The 26784-nt window shown below is 44.3% G+C and overlaps 1 protein-coding gene across 5 annotated transcripts in view; it reads right to left on the reverse strand.

The window, feature by feature from the left end:
- The window catches only part of MYO18A (myosin XVIIIA), a 377134-nt gene that overhangs the window by 101315 nt on the left and 249035 nt on the right, over nt 1-26784 (reverse strand). The gene's annotated exons all lie outside the window — the stretch shown is intronic.

Here is a 26784-nt window from a genome sequence, read left to right on the forward strand (position 1 = left end):
ATACCATAAATGCATCTACATCCACAGCGAATGCTGGGAAGAGGATGTCGAAAGAGAAGTCTAACCTACACACCAGCAGAATATATCCACATCGTCTTGTTGAACTCAAACAGTGGACCAGGACTTAAACAGCAGAATGAACAAGTACTTGTTTTGAAATTGAAATGATATAATGATGGGTATCATAGACAAAGTGAATAAGATTGCATGTCCAAAGAAAATGGTAGAAAATGATAGAAAACAAAAATAAAGAGGAGTTAGTAGTGGAAAATAGGTAATGGGGGAGGGAGTTGGTTTGAACAGAGAGTACCTCCTCCTTCCAATCCCACCTTCCACATCCTGTCACCCACCTCCTGCCTTCTGGGATAACATTCAATCCTTTTTTTCCCCACCATGCTATTGGCCATAGTTTGAGTTCATGGTTCACTGACCGTCAAATGCAAAGAGGTCGCCGATGGATGCAACAGAGCGAGGCTTCGGGGAAGCTAACCACCATGTTCCAGGCCCCATTACGCCCCTGGCGTGCATGGGCTTTGAGCATAGAGTGAGCGTATCTGCCAGGTTCATGCCTCCCATCTAATATCCTCAATACAATTACCTATCCTCAAACACAGCCTGCATAGTTTTCAGGGATCAGACCTTCTTTGTTTCTGACATCGATTTCCTCACTATAATTTTGGTCAGCAAAAGAGGTTTTACACTTTGTCGCGATAGTTATATTTTACACAAGCCTCCAAAGCCACCACACCATTACATTCTTGCACTTCGTGCAAGGCTACAATATACGAATGTTCAGGAAGTTTACGATAAAAGATCATTTATGTGCTTCACGCATGGATAACACATATTGCACAGATATACAGTCACGTGAGAAAGTAAGTACACCCCATGTAAAGTTTTGACTTTTTCAACATATTTCAACATACAGCTATTTGATCTTCATTTCAACAATATTGATAGATAAAGGTGATATAATATAACAAATATCATGAAACATTTACATTTTGTAGTCCATTGTATAATTTAAATAAACATAAATGCAAATTTCACATGTGGAAAAAGTAAGTACACACTTGGCTCTAATAGGTGGTATTGTCCCCTTTGGCAGAAACAACCTCAAGTAGGCGTTTCTTATAACTGTCTACCAGTCTCTGACATCGACTGGGAGAAATTTTTGCCCACTCCTCCATGCAGAATTCTTTCAGCTGTGCAATGTCTGAGGGGTTTCTTGCATGCACAGCTCGTTTCAAATCCCTCCACAACATATCGATGGGATTTAGTTCTGGGCTTTGACTTGGCTATTCCAGAAGCCTCCATTTCTTTCTTTTCAGCCATTCCTTGGTGGATTTACTGGTATGTTTAGGGTCATTGTCATGATGCAAGGTCCACCTTCGGTTGAGCTTCAACTTTCCGACAGATGGCCTCACATTATCCTCAAGCACCCTCTGGTACAATGAAGAATTCATAGTGGATTATATGATGGTGAGCTGCCCAGGCCCTGATGCAGCAAGGCTGCCCCAAACCATAATATTTCCACCACCATGCTTTACAGTTGGTATCAGGTTCTTGTGGTCAAATGCTGTCTTTGGTTTTCGCCAAACATGTCTTCTGGTACTGTGGCCAAATAGCTCTACCTTTGACTCATCTGTCCAGAGAACATTGTTCCAGAAGTGATGGTCTTTGCCTCGGTGTTCATCAGCAAACTTTAGTCTTGCCCTGATGTTCTTTCTGGACAGCAAAGGTTTCCTCCTGGCACACCTCCCATGTAGATCAAATTTGTGCAGCCTCTTTCTAATGGTGGACTCGTGCACTTTGACATCAACAGTGGCAAGAGCTACCTGTAGGTCCGGTGATGACATTCTGGGGTTCTTAGAGACTGATATCTTGCGGTCTGCTCTCGGGCTGAACTTGCTGGGGCGGCCTGGCCTGAACAAGTTGGCAGTTGTTTGGAATCTTCTCCACTTGTAGATGATCTTCCGGACAGTCGAATGATTGATTTCAAATTGTTTGGACATCTTTTTAAATCCCTTCCCAGACTCGTAGGCATCTATAACCTTCTTTCTGAAGGCCTCAGAGAGCTCTTTTGATCTAGGTTTGGTGACGCCACACACTTCAACAACAAAGAGCAAACCAAACGAAATGTCTGAGGTTTAAATAAGACAGGTTCCTCCAAGATCCTCTCTAACAATGTTCTAATCATTTGCACCTGAGCTGGTGCACCTGATTCTAATTTTAGGTATTTGAAGTAGTGATATATGTCGGGGTGTACTTACTTTTTCCACATGTGAAATTTGCATTTATGTTTATTTAAATTATACAATGGACTACAAAATGTAAATGTTTCATGATATTTGTTATGTTATTTCACCTTTATCTATCAATATTGTTGAAATGAAGATCAAATAGCTGTATGTTGAAATATGTTGAAAAAGTCAAAACTTTACATGGGGTGCACTTACTTTTTCACATGACTGTACAAGTGTTTATTCATTTGTGACATGCTGCAAGATAAGTTTTTGGTTTGGTACACGAAGACCAATAAAAAGTAAGAAGTGAGCAACAGAGTGAAACTTGGAAAACAGGTGGATTCTCATCCACAAACAAAATAACCCAAATAAGTAATTAATTCACCAATAATTTTCCTTTCATGCCATTAGATATGCTATGCTATATCTCTTGCAATAAACTACTAGTCAGCTCTCATGTTTATGCCTGTCAACTCTCAACTACTCGTCAGTTCTCAGGTCTGTGCCTCTCAGCTCTCAACTACTCGTCAGCTCTCAGGTTTATGCCTGGCAGCTCTCAGGTTTATGCCTGGCAGCTCTCAGATTTATGCCTGTCAACTCTCAACTACTCGTCAGCTCTCAGGTTTATGCCTGTCAACTCTCAACTACTCGTCACCTCTCAGGTTTATGCCTGGCAGCTCTCAGCTTTATGCCTGTCAACTCTCAACTACTCGTCAACTCTCAGGTTTATGCCTGTCAACTCTCAACTACTCGTCAGCTCTCAGGTTCATGCCTGTCAACTCTCAACTACTCGTCAGCTCTCAGGTTTATGCCTGTCAATTCTCAACTACTCGTCAGCTCTCAGGTTTATGCCTGTCAATTCTCAACTACTCGTCAGCTCTCAGGTTTATGCCTGTCAATTCTCAACTACTCGTCAGCTCTCAGGTTTATGCCTGTCAACTCTCAACTACTCGTTAATTCTCAGGTCTGTGCCTGTCAGCTCTCAACTACACGTCAGCTCTCAACTACTCGTTAATTCTCAGGTCTGTGCCTGTCAACTCTCAACTACTCGTCAGCTCTCAGGTTTATGCCTGGCAGCTCTCAGCTTTATGCCTGTCAACTCTCAACTACTCGTCAGCTCTCAGGTTTATGCCTGTCAACTCTCAACTACTCATCAGCTCTCAGGTTTATGCCTGTCAATTCTCAACTACTCGTCAGCTCTCAGGTTAATGCCTGTCAATTCTCAACTACTCGTCAGCTCTCAGGTTTATGCCTGTCAACTCTCAACTACTCGTTAGTTCTCAGGTCTGTGCCTGTCAGCTCTCAACTACTCGTCAGCTCCCAACTACTCGTCAGTTCTCAGGTCTGTGCCTGTCAACTCTCAACTACTCGTCAGCTCTCAGGTTTATGCCTGGCAGCTCTCAGCTTTATGCCTGTCAACTCTCAACTACTCGTCAGCTCTCAGGTTTATGCCTATCAACTCTCAACTACTCGTCAGCTCTCAGGTTTATGCCCGTCAACTCTCAACTACTCGTCAGCTCTCAGGTTTATGCCTGTCAATTCTCAAGTACTCGTCAGCTCTCAGGTTTATGCCTGTCAATTCTCAACTACTCGTCAGCTCTCAGGTTTATGCCTGTCAACTCTCAACTACTCGTTAGTTCTCAGGTCTGTGCCTGTCAGCTCTCAACTACTCGTTAGTTCTCAGGTCTGTGCCTGTCATCTCTCAACTACTCGTCAGCTCCCAACTACTCGTCAGTTCTCAGGTCTGTGCCTGTCAACTCTCAACTACTCGTCAGCTCTCAGGTTTATGCCTGGCAGCTCTCAGCTTTATGCCTGTCAACTCTCAAGTACTCGTCAGCTCTCAGGTTTATGCCTATCAACTCTCAACTACTCGTCAGCTCTCAGGTTTATGCCTGTCAACTCTCAACTACTCGTCAGCTCTCAGGTTTATGCCTGTCAATTCTCAACTACTCGTCAGCTCTCAGGTTTATGCCTGTCAATTCTCAACTACTCGTCAGCTCTCAGGTTTATGCCTGTCAACTCTCAACTACTCGTTAGTTCTCAGGTCTGTGCCTGTCAGCTCTCAACTACTCGTCATCTCTCAGGTTTATGCCCGTCAGCTCTCAGGTTTGTGCCTGTCAACTCTCAACTACTCGTCAGCTCTCAGGTTTATGCCAGTCAACACTCAACTACTCGTCAGCTCTCAACCACTAGTAAGCTCTCAACTACTCGTCAGCTCTCAGGTTTATGCCTGTCAGCTCTCAGGTTTATGCCGGTCAACACTCAACTACTCATCAGCTCTCAACCACCAGTAAGCTCTCAACTACTAGTCAGCGTCCAATTTCTCAGTTTTCCACAAGTTAGCTCTCATTTTTATGCCTCCTTTCTAAACTCTCAGATAATACTGTGAAAGGAAAAGCAAAGACGCCCGTTTCACTCATGTGAAAAGCAATTCATTTTACATTCACTTTTGTGCAACTGCAAACCATCCTCATCTCTCTGCTCCACAACTGTAATTCATCAGTGTTAAAATGACACTGAGATAGACGATTTGTAGCTATTCCATTTAATCCCACCAAATGATAAGATTTTTGTGATATATAAATTTCCATATCCTAACAGAAACTTGTATTAGGTTGAACATCAAGGCACTGACAGATTGACTTGGTTCTACTTGGTGATTGACTTGGTGACACACTGACAAACTCACTGACAAAACTTGGTGACCACAGTTGCTACATTTCCTATTATAATCTTCTGCTTTAGCAGTTACAGTTATTTCCATGTTGATGTGAGGCAGGGCAGGGCGAAGCTTGGCCCAAGTCTTTCAGAAAACGCCTAGCCAGGGCTGACGTTCAACTAAAGTTAGGGAAGAACTTTGCAAGTTATTTAGGGTGCCGGCGATAGCTTGCCTACTCTTCGCGAAGAACACCGTGGGATCTGTACCTTCCAACAACTATATGCCGACAGATAAGACGCCGAGTTTAGTGTCCATATCAGGGATGGCACACACATTGATGAATCACCCTCTCTGTGAAACACCAGGATGAGTTTATACCTGGGCCAAGACCGTTTAGAGGCGAATGTGCATTCCTCCGGGCCATCCTGTCAACCCCGCATTACACATTATATTAATAAGTTTAAAATTAAAGAAAGGTCAAAATTAAATTGAAGACAACACGACACATTTTCGCAAACAAAAATGTACGACCCAGAGTAGGATCCATTCCAATATTATTTGCGAACAAGAATCTGGTGAAGGCAAGTGAAGTAATCGGTTTTAAGTTGAAGGATACATTATTTCTTATTGACAAGTCTGTTTTTCATTTTCAATCGAACGATGGCATTTTCCAAATGGATCCACAATCTCCCACCCTTGTCCTGCATTGTTGTAACCCAGTGGCTCCTTGCTTGCTCTAGTAGGCTTAAGCAAGGCATCTAATGTGATTTGCAACATAGCACGGAGGTGGAACAAGGGAAATCGACGAAGATGCACGAAAGCCCTCTAAGCTGGGCAAGCCCCCGTGAAAAGCTGCATCAGCAGACAGCCAGCGTGCTGCAGGGCAATTGTATTGCCATGCCAGGACAATCACTTACATTTGAGACATACACTTCAGACGAGAAAGAGGATACGGTTACGACGAAGCATAAAATGGCTCAAATAACAAGTTTTGGCTGTCAAAATAATCTTTATAATGCACGGATTTCATACCACATTATATTTGTGAATACATATTTCCCTGGAAAAAAGTTTAAACTGTAGTTGTACTGTTATGTACTTCCTGGCAGTTTAAGTTTTAACTTTAGAATTCTTATAGGTTATGCTATTGTGGTTTGTTTACTGCAGTAAGGATTGCTGGCTGAAGGTTACTGAAATAAGAACAGTAATTTGTATTTCTCAAAGCAGTATTTTCCACATCAACCTCCAACACTTGAGCATGTCCAAGGACTCAACAAGATGGAACTGCAAAACCTCAGGATTCACAACCGACAGCAACAGCTCCCATGATATTCTTTGCTTCTCAAACTGTTGCAAATCCATGACAACACATGCACAAAAGAACCATGTTATGTTGTGCAGACGGACATTCGTGACTGTAGTTTCCAGCAGCTGAATCAATTGATCATCATACATGCACCAAATTTAAAAGAAGAGTTGTGGTGTCTTGTACTACTGTAATTATTTTCTAAAATATTGTGAATGGTTTGTGTGTGTGTGTGTGTGTGTGTGTGTGTGTGTGTGTGTGTGTGTCATAGAGAGGTCTTTGGTCTGACCTCTTAGGTTAAACACAGGAAGGCATTGAGGGGTTGAAGAGAGTATCAAATGGTCGGACCGCTCTCTTTCTTTCATTTCAATATCCTCAATGACAAAATGGAAAAGGGCTACACACAAATGAGTTTAATGCAAATAATAAACAAAATAATAACTAGAAAGAGCAATCATAGATTGCCGACCCTCCCCAGGACTTGTTTTGTGTGGTGTATTTTGTGTGACAAGTAAATGGAAGGATGTACTAAATGAAAGGTCATTGATTGCAAATGAAAGGTCTAAATGGTCTTGTTGTAAAGGTGCAAAGGTCAAAGGTCTGAAAAGTTAAAAAGGTAAAAAGGTCTGAAAGTCTAATTGTCGAAAGTTCCCAATATTGAAATGTCCAAAGTTCGAAATGTCGAATTTTACGGGTCAGGTGGGTTTTAGGGGATCTCACGGAGTTTTAGGAGTCGCACAGGCTTTAGGGGTCTCACGGGTTTTAGGGGTCTCATGGGTTTGAGGGGTCTCACGGATTTTATGGGTCTCACGGGTTTTAGGGGTCTCACGGGTTTTAGGGGTCTCACGGGTTTTAGGGGTCTCACGGGTTTTAGGGGTCTCACAGGTTTTAGAGGTGTGTAGTATTTTAGGGGTCTGTGGGGTTTTAGGAGTCTATGAAGTATTAGTGGACTGTGGGGTTTAGGGGTCTAACGGGGTCTTCAGTGTTGAATGGTTCTAATGGGTCTTCGGGTTCATAAGGGTATTAGGGTCCTAAACGGTCTTAGGTGTTTCAAGGTATGCAGGGGTCAGAGGGTTCTAAAGGATGTAAATGTCTAATGGCTTCTAAAATGTCGAAAGAGTCTTAAAGCGTCTTCATAGATCTAAGGGATCTCATCAATCTAAAGGGTCAAAAGGTTTAAATTAAAAGGTACGTTCCAATAGTACTTAATGAATAGTACCTCCACTCCCAATTCCCTTCCTTCCCTTTCTCCTCTCTCTCTCCCCCCTCTCTCTTCTCCCGACCCCTACCACCCCTCCCACACCCTCCTCTTAATATTCCCGTTAGCAAAGCGACTCTGCATAGCCCAGCAACGCCGAGTATCTTTGCTAGTTAGAAATAATTAGAAACAAGAGAAAACATTTGTCGAAAACAAACAATTTCATCACAGAAAAAAGTCGACTCAAATCCAGTTGGTGGAACATGTATTTTCAGTAACGAAGAAATATATAATAAAGTGGGCATGTTGAGCCAATTATTGCCTCAGGGAATAACACAAAAAGTCTTTTCATGATTTAGACCAAATTTGGTGGACTATTCAAGAGTAAACAAAGGGTGATTTGAAGATTAGGTACAAAAAGGAAAGAATAAAGTCTTGAACAATGCTGGAAGGTGTTTCAGCATTCATAATCAGTCATCATCTTAACAGGTGAGGTCATACTATACCATGTGTTCTAGTTTCTCGACACTGTGTTGATCAGTATTCACACCCAATACTGTATAACTAGTGGGGGCACACGTGGGAATCCCCACGGGCATGGACGTGTGTGACATTTGGACATCTTCATTTAGATGCTGCACATTCAGTTTTACAAAATGGTTACTGGCAATTTATCAGATCCACAAATGATGTAATCTACACAATGTATTTTCTTCTGATAACATGTCAATGCATGTGCGTGCACATGGGAAATACAGTTTGAAATGTGTAATTAGATCTCATGTAAAATGTGACTTCAAGAGCTCAAATCTTCTCCCTCCCCGCCCCCAACCCTCCCACATCACGCACACTGCACCAGGGAGTGGGTCACACACATGGGAGTGGGTCACACACATGGGAGTGGGTCACACACATGGGAGTGGGTCACACACGGGGGAGTGGGTCACACACGGGGGAGTGGGTCACACACGGGGGAGTGGGACACACACGGGGAAGTGGGACACACACGGGGGAGTGTGTCACACACGGGGGAGTGGGTCACACACGGGAGAGTGGGTCACACACAGGAGAGTGGGTCACACACGGGAGAGTGGGTCACACACAGGGGAGAGGATCACGACGTTCACTTGTGGTCTCGTTCTGTTCCCTCATTCTTTTATTCACTTTGAAAAGGACAGTTACAAATGACCCTCATGCAACTCATTGAGACAGTGCTGAAATAAAGAAACAGGAATGACCACCCACATGCCCCACATTACGCAACTTTGAGCTAAAGACAGCTCGGATACACGTGACGCATATGGAGCATATTCTGACGTCGAGAGCAACTCGCACCAAGAACCTGACAAAACAACATCCGTAACACGTGACTGCACAGGATCACGAAGTACAGCAGCAAACCAGATTCACTCTGTTCCAACATGAACATCTCAACCTTATCTGCAGGTTCGGCACCGGCCTTTGGAGAATGAAGCTCTGCCCCTCTCCCCACGTGGAGCATACCTAATAATTGCAACTTTTCATTGTGACTACGTCTAAAGAATGAAACATTCCGACTACATAAATAATACAGCTCAAATGGAAAAGTCCCTGGGAAAAAAAGTTATGGGTGGTGTATAGTCCAGCGAAAAGCAAAATTACTCTTTTCGTTACAGCATATAAAATGACATCTTTTTAATTAAAGATTTCAAATAAACATTTAAAGTGCATGTGCACTTCAATTATTTAAGAGCAGGTTGGACAAACATTGGTCCTTCTCTCATCTAATGTTACCCTGATTTCCCACACAATAAATCACAATAAATTATGTTCAATTTATGTCAAGTCGTGGTACATATACAAACCCCATCGATGGAATGAAAGGAAGTTTAAACAGGATTACCTTTACTTCCGTATAATAATGATGAATGATAATGATAACTTATAAAATAAGAATGAAGAAATATCTCTCGGCAAATTCCCATGTGTGTTATTTGGGCGGTATATGCGTTAACTTTCATTGAATTTTCTTCCCGTTTTTTTGCAACCGAGTCTAAAACAAAACATCTCGGCAATTTCTTGTCTGTGTTATTTGGGCGGTATATGCGATATCTTTAATTGAATTTTCTTCCCGTTTTTTTGCAACCGAGTCTAAAACAATATATCTCGGCAATTTCTCGTCTGTGGCAATACATCAATGAAACTCCGCCCCTCTCCTCACATTGTTGACTTTTTATTGTGACTACGTCTAAATTAAACATTTCATCGTGACGACTGTCATCAAATGGAAAAGTCCGCCGCAAATTTTTCAAATATCTCGGCATTTTCCCCATCTGTGTTATTTTGGAGGTGTATGATATATGATATATCGTCCCGCAAATTTCTAAAATGTAACAGCAATTTCCTGTCTGTGCATGAATTTTCTCAATTATTGCTGAAACCGAGTCTAAAACCATCTATCTATAATTCCAGTAATCTCTGTGTGTCTGTGTGTCTGTGTGTTTGTGTGTTTGTGTGTTTGTGTGTTTGTCTGTGACCGCTGTTTCTCGACAACCACGGGTCCGATATACTTTTAACTTGCCAGGTATATTGCTGGGGACCCGAGGATGTGCCTTTTCAAGGTTTCATATTAATCGGACAAGTAGTTACCGAGCTATGGCGATTTCTTTACCAAACTCCGCAAGCCGTTCGCTTTGGACCAAACCATTTCATGTAAATAGAGGGGGGGGGGGGGGGTTCTGTGGTCGTTGCGAATGGACCAAACCATTCATGTAAATAGAGGGGGGGGGGGGGGGGTTCTGTGGTCGTTACTGCCACATGGTTTCAAAGTTTTTTTTTGTTGTTGTTGTTTGCACGCATGTTTTTTTGCACCCACGTACGGGCACGCCCTAGGATGTTTACACACACACACCCCTACACAAATTTTTTTTTTTTTTTTTTTTTGGCAAGGAACGGGCGGGCACCCACGTACGGGCACGTCCTAGTAGATAAAAATGAAATCAGATGGTGAATTAGAGTCTAGATAAAGCTGTGAGAGAGTCTCAGTGGTCTTTATGTTACAGGCCTTTGAAAATGCATTTTGTTCTATAGACGGTAACTTTCATTGAATTTTCTTCACGTCTTTTCCAACCGAGTCTAAAACCGTGTTAGCAACTGTGAAAAATGAAATATCGAATTAGAGTTGAAAAGAGAGAGGGAGAGAGGGAGAGAGGGAGAGAGGGAGAGAGGGAGAGAGGGAGAGAGGGAGAGAGGGAGAGAGGGAGAGGGAGAGAGGGAGAGAGGGAGAGAGGGAGAGAGGGAGAGAGGGAGAGAGGGGGAGAGAGAGAGAGAGAGAGAGAGAGAGAGAGAGAAAGAAAGAAAGAAAGGCCTTCGTTCAAACTTAACTGATCTCTCCATACAGGTTGCTTCTGTCAAACCAGACGTGATCTGCTTAACAGAAACTTTCCTCCTTTATGATGTCTCTGATTCCATAGTATCTCTCCCGGGCTACTCCCTCCTCCGGTATGATAGACCTGAGCCTCGTCCTGGAGGCGGGGTTGCTATCTTTATCAAAAACTCTCTTCCTCACTCGCCCTGCACTGCACTCTCTCCACCTCACCCCCAGGAATACCTCTGGCTACGGCTTCCCCTTCGCTCCCACCTCTTGTTCATATGTGTGTTGTACCGTCCACCAAACAGTGATGACTCCATCTACATCTCGCTGTCTGATGATATGGACCAACTTCTATCTACTCATCCCAACTCTCTCTTCCTCATATGTGGTGATTTCAACTGTCATCATGCCAGTTGGCTGGGTGTGGGTACCTCTCTCACCAGCCATGGCTCCTCAGCAAAGGACTTCTGCGACTCACTGGGACTGACACAATCTGTCAATTTCCCGACCCGGATCTCAGTCAACGGAACATCTTCTCTTCTGGACTTGGTTATGACTAACTTCCCTGAAAATGTCTGCTGCTCTTCTTCTGCTCCGATCGGATCATCTGATCATGTCCTTGTTAAAGTGGACATCTCTCTGACCATCCTCAGGGAGCCTGCTCAGCGTCGACGAGTCTGGCATTTCACTCAGGCCAACTGGCACGGTCTTCAAGCAGCCATCAATCATCTGGACTGGTCTCCCATCTCTACCACCTCTGACATCAACTCATCCTGGGAATTCTTCCAAAGTAAATTGCTCTCTCTCATGCACAGATTTATCCCATCTCGTCTTCAGTTGTCATACCCTTACTCCCGTCCATGGTACACGGAATCTTGTGGTGAGGCTGTTGCCCAGAAACAACTTGCCTTTGTCTCCTGGAAAGCAAATCCAACGGAAGGAAATCTCATTTCCTTTCACAAAGCCCGAAACAAGTGTGTGTCCACCCTCAGGAGAGCCAGGAAACAATATCTCTCCGTTCTCAAGACCGAACTCTCTTATCTGTCTCCCTCTTCCAAATCCTGGTGGCGTCTGGTCAAATCCGTTTCTGGTGTTTGTTCCCCCTCCATCCCCTCCCTTACCTCAAACGGCTATACAGCTGACTCCGCACGTGAAAAAGCTGAATGCCTCAACTCTGTGTTTGCCTCTAAATCTTGTGTCCCAAACCCATCCCTCTCTGTACCCACCATACCCAGTCGTACCCTGCTGCTCCTGGACTCCGTGTCCTTTCCTCCTGACAAGGTGGAAAAGTTTCTGTCAACCCTCGACTCTGATTCTGCAACTGGACCCGACGGCATCAGCCCACGGGTCCTAAAATCCTGCTCTGCTGCTCTATCTCACCCTCTCGCTGTTCTCTTCACCCTCTCTTTTGCTCAAGGTCAACTGCCATCTGCTTGGAAATCAGCCAACATCACCGCTTTGCACAAAAAAGGTGCAAAAACAGATCCTAGCAACTACAGACCAATCAGCCTTCTCCCAATTATCAGCAAAGTCATGGAATCCATCATTGCTTCTGATATGAAATCTTTCCTCTTCTCCAATGGCTTGATCTCTGATCATCAATTTGGTTTCAGACCAGGTCACTCTACTCTGGACATGCTGCTTCTGCTGTCTCAACAATGGATGGAGGTCCTCAATGCCAAACAGGAAATTAGAGCTGTCTCCCTCGACATATCACGTGCCTTCGACACGGTCTGGCACCCCGCTCTGCTCACCAAACTCTCCTCCTTTGGTATCCATGGAAATCTCCACGCATGGCTGGCGGACTTCCTCTCTAGTCGTCGTCAACGTGTGGCCCTGAATGGGTTTCTCTCATCTCCTCTTCCTGTTCAGGCTGGAGTTCCCCAAGGCAGTGTTCTGGGCCCCGTGCTTTTTCTGGTCTTCATCAATGATCTCTCTGACTCTCTCGAAAATCCTCTCTATCTCTTTGCTGATGACTCCACTCTCTGCCGCTCCATTCCTCTTCCCTCAGATCGGCAGTCTGCTGCCTCCTCACTCTCTGAAGACCTGGACAAAATCACAGACTGGTCAAACAAGTGGAACATGTCTTTCAATCCTGACAAATCTCACACTCTTACTATGTCTCTCCGAAAAGATCGACTGGACAACCCTCCCATCTACTTTCTCAACAATCCTCTCCAATAAGTTCTGTCGCTCAAGATTTTGGGTCTCACTATCTGCCATGATCTTTCTTGGGAAAACCACATTTCCAAGCTGGCCTCCAAAGCCAGTCGCCGACTGGGCATCCTCCGTCGTGCGAAGTCCTTCCTCGGCACACCTGAGCTCCTCACCACATACAAGGCTTTCATCCGCAGCTCAATGGAATACTGTTCTCCCCTATGGGCCGGTGCTCCTGCCTCACACCTAGCTCGGCTTCACGCTGTTGAAACCAAAGCTTTCAGAATTATTGGAATCTCCCGCGATGAAGCTATCTCTGAGGGCCTTTCACTCACTCACCGCAGGCAGGTAGGTGGTCTTTCTGTCTTCTACCGACTCCTCTCCGGCCTTGCACCCCCAGCTCTCTCTGTGCTCTGTCCCCCAAATATTCCTACAGGTCGCACAAGATCTGCCAGCAACCCTCTGATGGTTAAACTGCCGAAATCTCGGCTCTCCGCTCACCTTCACTCTTTCATTCCTCTTTTCTCCCGCCTCTGGAACAAACTCCCTCACTCCCTTCAATCCCACTCCTCCCTCCAGGTCTTTAAAACAGCTGTTCACCACCATCTCTTATCTTCCCCCATCCAAAACCTTGATCTTTTCTACCCCCACTAATTCACCCCAGATCCACCTTGTTTGAAATTCCAACTTCTTTCCTGGAAGTCCTGGCAGTGTCCATATGTTTTATACCTCTCCCACTGCCCCCTTCCCACGCCCCCCCCCCCCCAAAGCCCTCGCCCTCTCTCAGATCTCTCGATGTCTCCATGTCTCTCGGTCCCTGCTCTCAAATGTTGTGTTTGTGTCCTTCCCCCTCTCTCCCCATCTTGTCTACCGCTCCCTATGTTATATGTTTTATGTGTCGGTTTGTCTTTCTGTGTGATTAATGTTCGTTCTTTCACGAGCCTCGATATTGTATACAAAAAAAAAAAAAAAAAAAAAAAAAAAAAAAAAACCACTGGCCTAACAAAAGAGGCCTCAAAGCTATGCGAGGAAACAAAATGGTGGTGATTTGTTTTTGAAGCCACACCCCCAGAGAGACAGACAGACTCACAGACTCACAGACAGAATCCCCTACAGAGAATATTATGTAGATATTCCACTCGTTTCTCTTAAAAGATGATTCAGAGTTACTAGCAGTGGTATATTTTGGCCTATACACTATATTTTGGTCCTATATTTTGCACTAGATTTTGTATACGATATTTTATATCTACAATACTATATTTACAATATTTATGCAATCATATATTTTGGCCTCCACTCTCCGACCTCCAAAGCAAACAGGGACTTCACGCTAGAATGGTAGTGATAGCATGAACAGCGTGAAACAAGTATCCAGACAACACCAGGGCAGATTTTTCTCAATGACTGCTGGAAAGAATATTGCACCAACCACCAAAATTGAATTGGCTTGTTCTTGTCACTTTACAAACTCATCCACCTATATATTTGTCATAACCTGTCCACAACTTTCTGAGATATCGTGCTATATATATATATCGTTTTTGGCCCCATCCCTCAATGGCAAAGAATCACTGAAAGAATTATCGTATTCGGAAACGGATTAAATTTTCTTCACCAAACTCGAATCGATACGTCCATGTCACACGTCCAACCTGCCCACCAAGTTTCTTCCGAGTCCGTCCATAACTTTTTGAGACATTGTGTTATATATCGTTTTTTGGCACTGTCACTCAATGGTGAAGAACCATATTCTAAATTTTAGTATCCTGATCCGGATGGATCTTCACCAAAATGTAATCATTTCGTCCTTGTTAGACACCCAAACGTTCCACCAAATTTCATCCTCATCCATTGACAACTTTTTGAGATATCCTATTGACAGACAGATACAGACAGACAGACAAACAGACAGACAGACAAACCTGGGTGAAAACATAACCTCCGTCAACCTTTGGTGGAGCAGATAAATACCTAGAAGATTGAAGCCCATTCACTGATGATGCATTTTTCCCACTGAAAAACGATTTGGTAAAACGTAAACTGTTCAGCTTGGCGGAAGTATGCGCTTTACCGAGTGGCGTTCTAGTTCTTTAGTCTTTACAGTTTCAATCTGCTGTTTTTTAACTTGTGCATTTTTGTTGGTCTAAGGAAGGTCTAAAGAAGCTTATTTGACAGAGGCCTTTTTTTGCACTAAAGAAAAGTGAAACACTTTGGACTTTGAAGGACAAACACAAAAAAAATAATTTTGTTCTTGTACAATTCATCTGCAAACAGCCTGAACGCTGTGAGAAAAATGAGTAAATAAAAACTTAAGAATTTTTGGAAATGTGCTGCTGAAGTTACATATCAGACTGCCTAAACTGCTGCAAGATAAAAGGCCAATTTATTTGGAGTTGCTTTTACTTTGTTTTTTTTACCTCAGGGCCTAACTCCGAAAATCACATCCTGGAAAGATGTGCGCAAGTTTGAGATGCTTCTGCACACACTTATATGTGAAAAGGGGGGAAAAAGTGTCCACGTAATGATGTTTAATGCAGAAAGTGATGAAACATTTAAAGAAAGATGACGGTTCAGATTGAAGCAGGGGGTGATCTTGAACTCTCATCTCACCGTCGAGTGATGTAAGAAATGAACCATTGCAATTCTAATGAGCTGATGTCATATTGAAGGTGGGTGAATATGAATTTTATCCCCACAGGGTTTTGTGAGCTGACACTCATATACACAACTTTGCTACCTTGAGGAGAGGATTTTAAAACCACTCCTGTCTGCCTATGAATGTTGTTTGGCATGGCATGTTTTCACCCTTATACATGTTGTCATACAGTGTGCGAATCTGACAAAGTGCAAAATATACAATGTTCAGCTTTTCAATTCCAAAATTATCATAAACATTCGAGTCTGCAATCAGAGCTCAGATGGTGCTGAGTTTTTATCTCTATCAAAGAGCAAAAATATATTTGGGGAGGGAAGACCCCAAAAATTTGAAAAGTGGTAACCAGTTGTTATTCTTTGCATTTCCATCTGCAAGTCACATTGGGAGGTCTCTCTTGTTTATCATGGCCTCCATCATAAAGATAGCAAAACAACTGATGACTGGCCTTTGTTCTCCCCCTTGACTTGGTGCTTTTCACTCTGCTTTCCCATTTATATCTATTCGGACAGAGAATAATCACGAAAGCCCCTTCCTCTCGAAAACTGCTTATAACTACGAGATGATTCTACAGCATATCTAGAAGCAAACAAAAATTCCCGAAACACTGGTGATCTTTCCGCAGCACTCAAAGTCTAACTATGACATTATAACTTCTAACTTCATTACTCAACTCAACTTATATAACAAACGTGAAGCAGTTATAGGGCTCACATGATAGCCTACGTCCGAGAGCAGTGGTTCCCAAACTTTTTGGCATGACACCTTACTTTTGGTTTTCACCAAACCCTCATGCAACCTCCCTCCCCCATTTTTTATTGAAATAAATTTTACTCTTTGTACTCGTTATTTATATTATTGTTCGTGATAAACTAACTCGAAATAATTTTATCCATGTATCTGGTGCATATGGGGAAGATTGAAATATACACATAAAAACTTTAATATAATTTTTTGGGAAATTTCCTAATGTACACAAAATTATGTCAGTATATACATATTATATATATATATATATTCAGTGCCGAAAGAAAGTCGACACCCCTTTTCAAATTTTTCCCCTATGGTTACCTTGTAGCCTGGAATTAAATTGCATTAAATCAATCAAACAAATTTCATAATGCCAATAAAAATTACAAAACTAGATTATCCTGGTTGTATCAGTGTCCACCCCCCCCCCCCCCACCCTGAATTAATACTTGGTGGAAGCACCTTAAACAAGCAATTACAGCTGAGTCTGTTGGGATAAGTCTCGACCAACTTTGCATACTTTTATTGGGCAATATTTGCCCATTTTTCTGTGATAATTTTTTTCTGCCTTTTGGCACCAAGCACAATATTTGCAGCACTCAACAAGCACGGTTTCACGAGTGTTTCTCCAATCGTGTGAGCTTTCTTTGCTTTGGCAATAAGTAGCTCATAAGATGCTTGCACCAGTTTGACCGTTTTCTGATGAAAAGCTCTGGTGGCATCCAGCTTCACACATTTGAAGCATTGAGGTTTGGCAGTGAAAAACTATTTTGGTTCGTCTTTCAATGCCTTGTAATTTGCCTTCAAATGTCACTACAGGCGGCCAGGTCTCATGGCATCATTGCTGAGAACTGAACGACATATGACGCACTGAAGGAGGCCAATCCCATTTTTTTCCATGGCGGTGAAACCAAATTTGATACACCCTTCATCATACTGCCTTTTCCTTGCCACAGACATTTCTAAAAAATAATAATAATAATAATTGGGCCTTTAATGTACAATAACTATAACTACACTCTTCGACATGACGACGTCGACGGATATGCCTCCTCCCACATTATGACATGATTATAATACTTGTACAAAGTTTGATTTAAATCCCTTCAGCTGTTCACAAGTTATCACATTTTTACCTGACATGACCTTTGGCCTTTGGCCTCATGACCCCAAAATCTAATCATTTAATCTTTACATCACTATACATATCTGTACCAAGTTTGAATTAGATCACTTCAGCCGCTCTCAAGTTATAGATGTATTACAGACTTTGACCTTTAACCTCTTGACCCCAAAATCTAATATGTTCATCTTTGCAACATAGTATATATTGTACCACAAGTTGGTCAGAATCCCATCACTGGTTCACAAGTTATTGTGGTAACAGGATGTTTACCTAACATGACATCTGACCATTGACCTCATGATGCCAAAATCTAATCAGTTAATCTTTATGTCATTATACATATCTGTACCAAGTTTGAATTAGATCACTTCAGCCGTTCTCAAGTTAAAGACCTATTACAGACTTTGACCTTTGACCTCTTGACCCCAAATTCGAATCAGTTCATCTTTTATAAAGCCCGTCAAAAATGACGGGTTGGAACAGTTTTTGAAGGTACAGCCACATGAGCATGCTAATGTTGTGTTTGTGCTTCCCCTTCTCTCCCCATCTTGTCTACCGCTCCCCTTATTATATGTTTTGTGTGTCTGTTTGATTTTTTGTGTGATAAATGTTAGCTCTTTCACAAGCCTCGATCCTGTATACAAAAAAAAAGGTCTGAAGTCTGGGCCTTGTGTCAGGTGTGCTTATATCATTTTTATTTGTTAGACATCCTACAGACGTAAATGAACACTCGATTTGCTCTGCGCACATTGCACATCACGTGCAGCAAATTTCACCTCCCTGTGCCTTGTATTTATTGTGATTAAAAAAATACCACTTCTGTATACCGACCTAGAGGCTCAGTTTGCAAGCCACCGTCTACAATTCCAATGTAAGAGACAAAATTACTCTTCTTTTGGGTCTTCGGTGTCCTTGGGGTCTTTTGTGACTTGGGGTCTTTTGTGTCCTCTGGGTCTTCTGGTTCATCGGTGTCTCTTGGGTCATTTGAGTTTTTTGGGGTCCTCTAGGTCTTTTGAGTCATTCAAGCATTTTGGGTCCTCGATCTGGATCTTTGGGGTATTTAAGGGTCTTCGTGGTATTTTGTGTCTTTGGGGTAATTTGGGGTCCACTGGGTCCTTTCGATCTTTTCAGTCTTTTAGATTGCTTGGTTATTTGGGGTATTTTGGGTCTTTAAGGGTCTACAGGGTATTTTTGGTCTTCGGGGTCTTTTTGGTCTTGTGGGTCTTTTTGATCTTTTTGGTCTTTTGGGTCTTCTTGGTCTTTTGGATATCTTGGGTCTTGGGGTATTTTGGGGTCTTTTTGGTCTTCTGGGTCTTTTCGATCCTTTCAGTAACTTGGATCTTTTGGGTCTCCGGGCTCTTTTCGGTCTTTAAGGTTCTTTGGGTCTTTTGGGTCTTCAGGATATTTTTGATATTTTCGGTCTTCGGGGTATTTAAAGGTCTTTGGGGTATTTTGGGTCTTCGTGGTCGTTTGGGTCTTTAACAGTCTTCAGAGTCTTTTGGGTCATCAGGGTCTTTGTGGTCTTTTGGGTCTTTTGGGTCTTTGGGGAATTTGGGGTTTTTGTGGTCTTTTGGGTATTTAAGGGTCTTGGGGTCTTTTGGGTATTTGGGATCTTTATGGGTCTTTGGGGTATTTTGGGTTTCCAGGGTCTTTTGGGTATTTAACAGTCTTCAGTGTATTTTTGGGTCTTCGGGGTATTTAAGGTTCTTTGGGGTATTTTGGGACTTCGGGGTGTTTCTGGGTTTTCAGGGTATTTAAAGGTCTTTAGTCTTCATGGTCTTTTGGGTCTTCAAGGATCTTGAGGCCTTTTGTGGTTTTTGGAGTATTTTGGGTCTTTAACAGTCTTTGGGGGTCTTCAGGGTATTTTGGGTGTTTGGGACCCATTTGGTCTTCAGGGTATTTTGTGTCTTTAGGGTATTTTGTGTCTTCAGAGTCCTTGGGGTCTTCTGGGTCCTTGGGGTATTTTGGGTCCTTGGGGTATTTTGGGTCCTCTGGATCATTTGAGTCCTCAGGATTGTTTGGGTCTTTTGGCTCCTCGGGGTCTTTTTGGTCTTCCGGGTATTTTGGGTGTTTGGGGTCCATTGAGTCTTCAGGGTCTTTGGGATATTTTGGGTCTTTAGGGTCCATTGGGTCTTTTCAGTCTTTGGGGTCCTCAGTGTATTTTGGGTCTTCGTGGTCTTTTGTGTCTTTAACAATCTTCAGGGTGTTTTGGGTCTTCGGGGTATTTTCGGTGTTTGGGGTCCATTGGGTCTTCAGGGTCTCTTCGGTATTTTGGGTCTTCGGGATATTTTGGATCTTCAGAGCCCTTGGGGGTATTCCGAGTCCTTGGGGTCTTTTGGGTCCTTGGGGTTGTTTTGGTCTTTTGGATCCTCCGAGTATTTTGGGTCTTTGGGGTCCATTGGGTCTTCAGGGTCTTTTCAGTCTTTGGGGTATTTTGAGTCTTCAGGGTATTTTGGGTCTTCTGGGTCCTTGGGGTCTTCATGGTCTTTTGTGTCTAACAGTCTACAGGGTAATTTGGGTGTTTGGGGTCCATTGGGTGTTTGGGGTCTTCTGGGTCCTTGGGGTCTTTTGGGTCCTCAGAGTCTTTTAGATCTTTTAACCGGTTGACACACAGTCGTGTTCAAAGATTGCCCCTTAACCACCCCCCCCCCCTCCCCCCAACCCCCACTCAAATCCCTCCTAAAGCACTACTCAAAGCCTTTAATACCTATCCTTATGAAGGACACACACACACACACACACACACACACACACACACACACACACACACACACACACACACACACACACACACACACACACACACACACACACACACACACACGATATATGGTACATATTATATGGTAGATACATACCTGCACTAAATTTGACTAAGATCCCTTCAGCCGTTCTTAAGTTATCGCGGGAACGAAAACCTATCACGGACGAACGGACAGCCGGACGGACAACCTGAAAACATAATACCTCCAGCGACTTCGTTGGTGGAGGCATTAAAAAAAATCAGTTTCTCAACTCAGAAAATGACGAATAGATCAAGAAAAGAAAGCAATCCCTCCCCCAAACCCCCACAAAATATGTGAACCAACGCCCTATAGATACACACTCTCACCTCTAAGCTGTCCAGCCTAGGTTTGAATCCAGACCCAGTTATAAACTGTCCCAGTTAGACCCAAAAGACAATAAAAGACTGAGTTATAAACTGTTTCATAGATAGGCTGATTCATAAATGTGTGCCATTCCTCAGAAGGACTTTAAATGGATGTCCCGTCTGCCAGAATTTGTTGACTAAAATGTGCTGAAACAATATGGATAAAATCAATCTTCAATACGAAATTTGAGGAAAGAATAATCGGTTGGAGATGTAGAGTTGAACGCTGTGCTTTTTTCAGTGTCTTAAGTTGTTAATCTCAATTTTGGTGGAATCTTACCTCTGTCGTTCGAGAGATCCCAAGGTTTTTGATTAAACAACTGACAGTTGTATGTCCACAGGATTTGACAGTTATGCACTTGCTATACGAGTGGTGACAATATTTCCATTTGGTTTTGGCAGCCAAGGTTAGTAGTGAAGGCTACACAAAATTTGAATGGAAAAACACTTTGGCACTGTGTGCAAGGTAAAGATAGGGTGTCAGAGAATTCAGAATGGTGTGTCAATGGCATAAAATGCTGTGGCACTCACTATATGACAATAAATCCTTGGCATCGCACAAGCAGGCCTCACCGTACTTTGAAAAATACCTATCTATAAAAAGTAGGAGCATAGGTAAAGGAAATAAAGTACGAGCATGTGATTGTGATCCAGCTGAATGAGTGAAACACAAATAAAGGAGTGAAGCGAAAACATTTGAAGGAAGAAATATGGGACAGAGAGTGCCCAACAATGTTTGGCTACTGGATTATATAATATACAAAAAGAGAATAATTGTAATGCCAGAAATGTAAACAAACCTGTTACACATAGATATACTGTATTCCACATTGTCGTGAAATTGTGTCTAAGTCTGAACCCAGGTATCATGCGACTTCTGTCCACTGCGCGGCAGTTATAAAGATCTCGGACATTCAGCGCAGCGATTATCCCTGTGACATTTATTGTGTGTTACGTAGGTGCATAATTAGATGGTACGTACAACCACTTTGTTCAAGGCTTGCTTGTGCTCGATTGTAAACCCATTACTGATTCAGATGAATGCTGAGTACTGATATGATATTCGCTGATTCTCTTTACAGGTATTGCTTGGGATCGATTCAGATTAAACTCATGATCTGAGACAATGTTGTATCTTTCTGATTTTTACAACAATTAATCTGAATCCATCTCTTGTCTTGATCGAGATCGTCATGACTCGTAAGTTGATACAAGTACCGATCTTCGGCAGAGACCCTCAGGCGCCGGACACGTCTGCCCAGCTCAAACACTGGTTGCATCTGCTGACAAGCTACCTGGGAGCCCAAGCGGATCTCACGGACGATATCAAGCTTGCTGTTCTTAATTCCCACGTGACCCATTCCGTTTATGAGTACATCTCTTAATGTGACACGTCCGCCGCCGTCGAAGCAGAACTATGTCAAATCTACATTAAGACTCGGAGCGTGGTCTACACTCGCTATCAGCTCGCTTCACGGCGACAGGACCCTTCGGAATCCATCGACCACTTCGTTCAGGAACTTCACCGTTTAGCGAAAGACTGTACAGCTGAAGCTCGGACGCACGAACAGGTGTGTGATGATCTGATGCGTGATTCTTTTGTTTCAGGGATTTACTCGCCGATAATACGTCAAAGATTGCTGGAGACGTCGGATCTAACGCTGAAGAAGGCTCATTAGTTGGCCCTCGTGCTTCACGACGCGCAGACACAATCGGAAGCATACGATCGCACGTACGTCACTGCAGGTTTACCCGGTGAGAAACGACTGGAGAGTGCTGCTATTGCGGAGCGAACGGATGCTGAACCTCCGCTGGAATCAGAGACAACGGACGCTTTCGAGGCTTCAGGCACGAGCACGACAGCCACAGCTGCTGCGGCCCCATCTGCCGAGAGTAACGCTAAGTGCTTTTCTGCGGAAACCGGAATCATTTGAGGTCAGTTTGCCCGGCGCGAGAAGCGACGTGTCACTCGTGCTCATGGAGAGGCTATTTTGCAAAGGTATGCCGCTCGTGATGAGGCCGGCGAACTCCCTCGACACTGTCCGTGATCCTCTCACCAACCGAGGCACAATCTGCACCCCTTGCAGCATTGACTGGGATCATCTCCCCGTGCGAGGCTCGTTCGGCTCCACACTCGACGCTGGCCGGCGTCGGGCCCACGCGCTTGGCTCGATCGCCACCTCTGGATGTCTCGACAACTACCGAGCCGCCCGGACTGTCCAGCGCTGTTGTTCCAGTTATGATTGAGGGACAGATGGTAACCGCCTTGATCAACAAGGGCTCAACTGATAGCTATGTTGACATGCGCCTCGTCCAGAAGCATGGCTGGCCGATTCTCGGGACAACGCGCCGTATTTTCATGGCTTCCCAAGCCCTTTGGATGCGGGCTAAAGGAGAATGTCGGCTGAAGCTATTGATCAATGGCCAGATGTTTCCGGATGTTCATTTAAAGGTCTTACCGACATTATGTGCAGAAGTTTTGTTAGGTCATGATTTTCTCCGTCATCATGGTCGGTTAGAAATGGAATTTGGTGGTGATAATACTCTTTCTGTATGTGCTCTGGCCGGGATGGAAATAGAACCCCTGTCGCTGTGTCCCAATTTGACTCCTGACTGCACCCCGGTCGCCGTTAAATCGCGACGATACTCACGGGCTGACACGCAATTTATTGCTGAGGAGACCAGTCGACTTCTAAAGGAGGCCAAAATCGAAGCTAGTCGATCGCCTTGGAGAGCCCAAGTTTTGGTAGTCCAGACCGAAAATCATCGCAAACGCATGGTAATTGACTACTCGCAGACTATCAATAGATTTACGGAATTGGATGCCTACCCGCTCTCAGGATTGGATTCCCTGGTCCGACAGGTGGCACAGTACTCGGTATACAGTACTTTAGATCTCCGAAGCGCGTATCATCAAATTCCAATTGCGGGGGCCGATCGCATCTACACCGGGTTTGAATCCGGACAGAGGTTGTACCAGTTCACTCGTTTGCCTTTTGGAGTCACCAATGAGGTACATGCTTCCAAAGGGCCATATATGACATAATTGCTAAGGAACACTTAATAGATGTCTTTGTTTACCTGGACAACCTAACGGTTTGTGGGTACGATCAAGCTCATCATGATGCTAATCTGCAGTGCTTCCTCAAGGTTGCGCGCAAGTACCGGCTGACTCTGAGCAAGGCTAAATGTCGCTATTCGGCTCGAACGATAGATCTCCTGGGGTACACCGTGACCCAGGGCACTATCATCCCAGACAAAGAGCGACTGCGACCCTTGCTCGTCATGGCCCCGCCATATGATCGTGCTTCTTTTTTTTTTCTTCTTTTTTTTGTATACTGAATCGAGGCTCGTGAAAGAGCTGACATTTACTTCACAAACAAAATACATCACAATTCACATTCACAATCAACCAGACAAACAAAATATATAAAAAGAGGGAGCGGAAGACTAGAGAATGGGAAGCACACAAACACTTGAGAGCACACAACATTTAAGAGCAGGGAGATGTGTGGGAGGGAGAGGGCTTGGGGGGAGGAGGCGTGGGAAGGGGGGGGGGGCATGCGCTTCTTTGAAGCGTGACCTCGGGCTATTTGCACATTATTCAAAGTGGGTCCAAAATCTTTCTGAAAAGCTCCATCCCCTTGTGGATTGCAAAGTGTTCCCCATGTGTCATGCCGCCAAGGTCGCTTTCCATGGACTGAAGTCAGACAAAGCTGGCGCCGCTGTGTCGTCTATAGATGAAAACATGCCCTTTGTTTTGGAAAGCGATGTGTCGGACCACGCGATAGCTGCCATGCTCTCTCAAGGGGGGAAACCTGTGGCCTTCTTTTCAAGGACTCTCTCCTCCGCATAGAAACGACACTCGTCTGTCGAAAAAGAAGCGTACGCCATAGTTGAGTCTATTAGGCGTTGGAGGCCATATTTGCTTGGCAAACATTTTGAGGTCATTACTGATCAGCAAAGTGTCGCTTTCATGTACGACACGCGCCATGCCCAGCGCATTAAGAACGAGAAAATCACTTGGTGGAGAATAGAATTAGCAGATTATTGCTACAGCATCAATATCGCCCGGGGCTGGATAATCTCGCAGCGGACGCATTATCACGACCAGCGGTATGTGCGAGTCTCACATCCTTTGAGGATCTGCGTGTTCTTCATGAAACGTTGTGCCATACTGGTGTGACTCGTTTAGCTCATTATGTGCACAGTCACAATTTGCTCTACTCTGTTGAGGACATTCGTCAGCTATGTCGCACTTGTTCCGTTTGTGCTGAACTCAACCTCGTTTCTACAAACCACAGATGGGTACACTGATCCAGGCTACTCGGCCGTGGGAGAGATTGGCTATGGACTTCAAAGGGCCCCTACCGGCTTCGAGTCTACCTGCTAGTCCAAGCCTACCGGTGTTGGGTAGCTCTCGCTACCTTCTCACGATAGTTGACGAGTTCTCCAGATTCCCTTTTGCTTTCCCGTGCAGCGATATGTCCACTGGGACGGTTATCTGGTGTCTGCAGATTTTGTTTTCCATGTTCGGGAATCCGGCCTATGTACACACTGATCGAGGTGCTGTGTTTCTGTCCCAAGATGTGAGAACCTTTTTGCTCCAGCGAAATATCGCTTCTAGCTATACTACTCCGTACAGGCCACAGGCGAACGGTCAGGTGGAAAGATTTAATGGCATTATATGGAAGGCCATTACTCTGGGCCTTAAGACCCGCGGACTAGGACTGGACCGATGGACCTGGATGGTACACGGGGCGGTAAACTCGATCAGGATTTTATTGTGCACCGCTACTAATCAAACTCCTCACGATCATCTGTTTCGTTACTCGCAACATTCAGGTGCTGTCCGACCTTTGCCGGGTTGGCTTGCTGAGCCCGGACCGGCTTTCCTCAAACGCGTGGTTCGCCCGAGTAAATACGACCCGCTCGTCGACATGGTTCATATTCTCCAAGCCAATCCCGAGCACGCTCAAGTACAAACCACAGATGGGTACACTGATCCAGGCTACTCGGCCGTGGGAGAGATTGGCTATGAACTTCAAAGGGCCCCTACCGGTTTCGAGTCTACCTGCTAGTCCGAGCCTACCGGTTTCGGGTAGCTCTCGCTACCTTCTCTCTCTCTCTCTCCCCCTCCCCATGTCTCCAACCCCAACCCCATCCCTCACCAGCCCCATTCCCTCTCTCTCTCCCTATGTCTCCAACCCCAACATCATCCCTCACCAGCCCCATTCTCTCTCTCTCTCTCCCCATGTCTCCAACCCCAACATGGACGCAAGTCTACAGTTTCGGCACGTCATCTTGCTCCGTGCGGGGATACCGCTCGGCCGGAGCTCAGCCCGGGGAATCCGTTGATGGGCAATTCACCGTCAGCCCCGCCCCCGCACGCGCCCGATCCGATCGACATTGAGGTGCCGCCGCCGTCACCCGAGATAGGCGGTTATCCTGACGTGGGTGAATTCAGACTCGCGGTTGAAGCCCCTGACGCATATCGAACGCGCGCCGTAAGAGAAATTCGCCGTCCCGATCGCTACGGCTGGGATTAACATGAATCGCTGCTTTATGTAACCATCTGTTAATTGAAGTTTCCTATACTGCCACATAGCTTGCTAGCTTGGTTCTCACCACCAGGGGTGGTGTCGTTTTCACGCCGGGGAGAATGTCGTGAAATTGTGTCTAAGTCTGAACCCAGGTGTCATGCGACTTCTGTCCACTGCGCGGCAGTTATAAAGATCTCGGACATTCAGTGCAACGATAATCCCTGTGACATTTATTGTGTGTTACGTAGGTGCATAATTAGATGGTACGTACAACCACTTTGTGCTCGATTGTAAACCCATTACTGATTCAGATGAATGCTGAGTACTGATATGATATTCGCTGATTCTCTTTACAGGTATTGCTAGGGATTGATTCAGATTAAACTCATGATCTGAGACAATGTTGTATCTCTGATTTTTACAACACACACACTTGTAAAAAAATATATAACTAACATGTCATCAAAATGTTGTATTATATTGTTGCAATTATGGAAAAGATCCGAGGTGCTGCACTCACCACATAAGCGCTCCTTAGTTAGATATTTCAATAGTATTTATTTCAATAGTATTGTTCAGTTAGGTTACCTTTCCCCTTGTAACAGAGACAGGAAAATGCCTTGTGTGTGTTTAGCCGGTT

This window comes from Myxine glutinosa, chromosome 6 (assembly GCF_964187855.1).
Source record: "Myxine glutinosa chromosome 6, kmMyxGlut1.1, whole genome shotgun sequence".
Classification (NCBI taxonomy): Eukaryota; Metazoa; Chordata; class Myxini; order Myxiniformes; family Myxinidae; genus Myxine; species Myxine glutinosa.